Raw genomic sequence first — 5,689 nt, forward strand, 5'->3', positions numbered from 1 at the left:
AGTCAGAGACTAGGAATACTGCGGTGAGTAACTCACCTCCTGACTCGTCAAAGCCTGTCCACCATCTACAAGGCACATGTCAGGATACTCTCACCTGCCTGGATGGGTGTAGCTCCAACAACACTCAAGAAGCTTGACAGCATCCAGGACAAAGCAGCCCACTTGATTAGCACAGATCCACAAGCATCTACTCCCTCCACCACAAACACTCAGTGGCCGCTGTGTATACTATCTACAAGATGCACTGCAGAAATTCACCAAACGTCCTTAGACAACATCTTCCAAACCCACGACCACTTCCATTTCAAAGAACAAGGGCAGCAGATATATGGGAACAGCACCACCTGCAAGTTCCCCTCCACGCCATTCGTCATCCTGACTTGGAAATATATTGCCGTCCCTTCACTGTCGCTGCGTCAAAATTCTGGAATTCCCTCCCTAAGGGCATTATGGGTCAACCCACAGCACATGGACTGCAGTGGTTCAAGAATGCAGCTCACCACCACCTTCTCAAGGGCAACTAGAGATGGGTGATAAATGCTGACTCAGCCAGCAACTCCCATGTCGCACAAGTGAATAAAAAGAAAATTCAAGGCTAGCATTCCAGACCAATAATGAGGAATTGTTTCATTGTTACAAATATTATCTGTTTTGGATGAAACCTTAAAACGGAGGTTGCATCAGGCCTTTTTGTCTTGGTTCTATTTTGAAGAAGCACAGCGGAGATTTTGTCAGTATTTTGAGCAGTATTTATTCCTCAAATGTCATCACAAAAGTAGATTATCTGGTCGTTAGCTCCGTGCTGTTCCTGGGAGTTTGCTGTACATAATCGACTGCTGTATTTCCTCTATTACACGAGTGACTACATTTCAAAAGTACTTCATTGACTGGAAAGCGATAGGTTTAGGGTTGTAAAAGGTGCTATAAAAATGTGTGTCCTTCTTTCTGAGGCTAAATGTAATATCTACTGCATTATTCTGCTTGAGATAAGCTAACTGAACTCTGAATGTGTTTTGAACTGTTATCAATATTGTTGTTGTGCTATCAAAACAATTACCGAGTTTGTGCTTACTGTTTTCGGGTTGTTGAAAGGCTGAATAATATCATAGAGCAAGGTCACTCTGAGTCTCACTGACAACATTCATTGGCATCTCTGAGCACAGACTAGGCACAACTGCCACTCGAACATAAACCCTGGTGATTGCTTCAAAATGTGCCTTACTACTTTTTGTAATTTACTGATTTTTACACAGTGTGTTATGATTTGAAATGTACTGCCTGAAAGGGTTGTGGGTGAAGATCTAGTTGTAATATTCAGGAGCGAATTGGAAATATATTTGATAATTAATATTTTTGCTGTTCTATGTAGAAATTCCCATCCTCCTACTCTATTTTGATATCTCTCGCAAAGAGACAGCACAGGCATATTGAGCCAAATGGCTTCCTAATGTGCCTTAAGATCCAATAAAAGACCAGGGAAGCCATTCAGATCTAGTTCATCCATCTAGAGTCATAGAGTCAATTAGCACAGAAACAGATCCTTTGGTCCAACCAGTCCATGCCAACCATAATTCCAAACTAAATTAGTCCCATCTGGCTGCACTTCACCTATATCCCTCCAAATATTTCTTATTCATGTACTTATCTAAATGTCTTTTAAATGTTATAACTGTACCCGCATCCACCACTTCCTTTGGAGGTTCATTCCACACATGAACCATTCTCTGTGTAAAAAAAGTTGCCCCTCATGTCTTTTTAAAATCTCTCCCCTCTCACCTTAAAAATATGCCCCCTAGTCTTGAAATCCTCCACCCTAAGGAAAAGACATCTGCCATTCACCTTATCTGTACCCCTCATTATTTATAAACCTCTATAAGGTCACCTCTTAACCTCTTACGTTCCAGTGAAGAAAGCCCCAGCCTATTCAGCCTCTCCTTACAATTCAAACCCTCCATTCCCAGTAACATCCTGGTAAATCTCTTCTCAACCCTCTCCAGCTTAGTAATATCCTTCCTAGAACAGGGAGACCAGAACTGGACACAGTACTCCAGAAGAGGCTCCACCAACGCCCTATACAATTTCAACATAACGTCCTGAATCCAATATTATATCTGTAGAAATATACAATTTAACTGCCTGTTGATTGATTCCTACATCATATTTTCCCTTCATTTAGAGGTGTACAAAATGATCAGAGATATAGATACAGTAGACAGCCAGAGACTTTTTCCTAGGTTGGAGGTAGCTATTATGAGGGGGCATAGTTTTAAAGTGAGTGGAGGTAGATATAGGGGAGACGTCAGAGGTAGGTACTTTACTCAGAGAGTGGTCGGGACGTGGAATGCATTGCTGGAGCGGCTATGGAGTCAGCCTCATTAGGGGCATTTAAGCGGCTATTAGATAGGCATCTGGATGATAGTACAAGGTAGCGGTCGAGGTTAGATAGACCTTAGGTTTAGGGTAAAAGTTCGGCACAACATCGTGGGCCGAAGGGCCTGTACTGTGCTGTGCTGTTCTATGTTTTATGTTCTATGTTCATTGGACCACTTCAGGCACTTTTCACTGTGATTAAAAACTTCTTGACATAATTCTTGGACTTCAATTAAGAGTTTGTACCTTTTATAGTATTTATCAAATATGTAACAAAATCTCAATTTTAAAATGCATTATCTCTTCCCGCTTTCCTTGGTGATTAATTTTGTATTATATTCCCTGGTTACCTAAACCCAAGTGGTCATAGTGATATCTAAAGAGATCTCTGTGCAGTTTAATGTCTAGAAGAATGAAAACAATTTAGACTAAATGTGATTGGAGATGTGACAAGTAGAGTAGTTGAAGCTTGGTAAGAAAGAGGGAAAATATGTTGTTTGGGTGTTAAGAGAAGAACATAATCAGACAGAATTGAAATACAAACAAAAGTGTACTCACTGGTTGCTCCTGCATTTCAGCATATCTGCAATTCAAGTACTTTTACTGTAAAGGGTTTTGGAATGGGCAGAAATTAAAGATGCTGCGGACATGCAACTCTTCTTTCTCATAGCAGCACCCAGTCGGGTATTAAGGAATGCCAATCAGAAAGTCCTGACTTTTACAGTAAAACAAAGAGCTGCAGATCCTGGAGATCTCAAACAAAGAAAGACAGAAATTGCTGGAGAAATTCAGCAGGTCTGGCAGCATCTGTGGAGAGAAAACAGAGTCCAGTGACCCTTCTTCAGAACTGAGCAGCTAGGAAAAGGTGGTGTTTATGCTGATGATGGAGTGGTAGGGGGAGAAAACGTTTGCAGAGAGATGGCGATGGAGCCCTGAGAGGAGAGAAGAAAAAAGTTAGGCAGTTAAAAGTATTGTCGATAGTAAGCCAGTGAGGAAGAGAATTCAAAGATAGCTCAACATTGAGTTCAAAAATTTTAGAGCCTGAACAGCTACTTCCATGTCTTTTAGCCACCCCCACAGCCCATGTCCTGTCATGACATGGGCTGCTTTCAGCACAGCCAACCCATTTCACCCACTCATAGTTCCCATTATCACCTACCCAGCTTCTATTCTTCCCTAGCTTAATATCAACAATTCCTTTGTCTGCCTAAACTTGTATTTTCTCTCTCTCTCACTCTCTCTCTTTCCGTCTATCTGTTCACTCCTTTTCCACCCCAAACCCCCCTCTATCAGCATAAATACCACCTTTACCTCGCTGCTATCAGCTCTGAAGAAAGGTCACTTGGACTTCAGTCTGTTTTCTCTCCACCGACGCTGCCATACCTGCTGAAGTTTCACTTTCTATTCTGGGTCTGTGATGAGTTAAATGTACCTCAACAGGGGAGAAACAGGGCACTGCAATTGACCTAAGCATCCTTTTAAGATAGGGAGGGGGAATAAAATTCAGCCAAAGCTCCTGCTGTGCTTCACTAACCAGTGAGTCTTGTTAAGACTGGGTGTGTGTGTGTGGGCATCACCTGATAAATTTAAGCGTCCGCTAGTACTTTGGCTTCTAAGTGAAAAGCTGCCTCTTGGGTGAGAGACTGACACTTTTGGAGTGTGAACCATGGTCTATTTGAATAAGAAGCCGACTCCTGTTGCTATGCCCACGTAACTCAGCAAGAGTTAATAGAGATAGTAAGAACTGCCGATGCTGGAGTCAGAAATAACACAGTGTAGAGCTGGAAGAACACAGCAGGCCAGGCAGCATCAGAGGAGCAGGAAAGCTGATGTTTCGGGTTGGGACCCTTCTTCAGAATTGGAAGCGAAGAAACCTGGGTAAAAATGAGATCCTGATGTGTGCTGTTTGGTGTGACCAGGCTTGACAATAAATCTTTAAGAAGTTCTGTCGTGGTGCACTGGCTGTGCCTGAAACCACTAACTTGCATGGCATTGAAATCTGGCCAGTGTTGGTTTGTGGGTTTTCATTCAAAGCCACTTTCTATAACTATTTCCTGAACAAAGGTGGACAATATCAACTTTTGGAGGTGAGAAGGAGATGACTAATGACACAAATCTGCAGTTGGAAAGTTTTGTTGCTTTTCAAGTTCAACTTTGGAGATTTGAGCATAAAATCCAGGCTACCACTCCAGTACAGTAGTGAGGGAGTGCTGCAGTCTCAAAAATGCTGCCTTTCAGATTTAAAAACAATGGCACTGGATCGAAGGAGAGTTCATCCACAGCTAACACCATTAAGACAGATTATCTGGTCATTATCTCGTTGTTGTTTGTGGGAAATTGCTGTGTGAAAACTGGTTGCTGTATTTCTTGCATTATGACAGTGACAACAATCAGAAATTACTTCATTGGATAGAGAACATTTTGGAACATTGTGGGTCCTGAAAGGAACAATCCAAATGCAATATCTTTTAAAATTCAGAGTGCAAACGAAGAAAGACAAGCTTTTATGTGCACTGTAAAGTGCAGCTCCAAGTTTGTAATTAACCTTGAGTTAGATACCATCCACCTCAACTGTGCTGGGGAGCTGGCTTACGGATAGCTTTACCGCTGGATGTGGGCAGTAATGTTTGTACTGAGACAACAAGGTGCAGGGCTGGATGAACACAGCAGGCCAAGCAGAGAGGCTGACGTTTCGGGCCTAGACCCTTCATCAGAAAAGGGGGAGGGGAAGGGGGTTCTGAAATAAATAGGGAGAGAGTGGGAGGCGGATAGAAGATGGATAGAGGAGAGGATAGGTGGAGAGGAGACAGACAGGTCGAAGAGGCGGGGATGGAGCCAGTAAAGGTGAGTGTAGGTGGGGAGTTAGGGAGGGGATAGGTCAGTCCAGGGAGGACGGACAGATCAAGGGGGCGGGATGAGGTTAGTCGCTAGGAGATGGAGGTGCGGCTTGAGGTGGGAGGAGGGGATAGGTGGGAGGAAGAACAGGTTAGGGAGGCAGGGACGAGCTGGACTGGTTTTGGGATGCGGTAGGGGGAGGGGAGATTTTGAAGCTTGTGAAATCCACATTGATACCATTGGGCTGCAGGGTTCCCAAGCAGAATATGAGTTGCTCTTCCTGCAACCTTCGGGTGGCATCGTTGTGGCACTGCAGGAGGCCCAGGATGGACATGTCGTCTGAGGAATGGGAGGGGGAGTTGAAATGGTTCGCGACTGGGAGGTGCAGTTGTTTATTGCGAACCGAGTGTAGGTGTTCTGCAAAGCGGTACCCGAGCCTCCGCTTGGTTTCCCCGATGTAGAGGAAGCCACACCGGGTACAGCG

The sequence above is a fragment of the Rhincodon typus genome, chromosome 31 (genome assembly GCF_021869965.1).
Source record: "Rhincodon typus isolate 14 chromosome 31, sRhiTyp1.1, whole genome shotgun sequence".
Lineage (NCBI taxonomy): Eukaryota > Metazoa > Chordata > Chondrichthyes > Orectolobiformes > Rhincodontidae > Rhincodon > Rhincodon typus.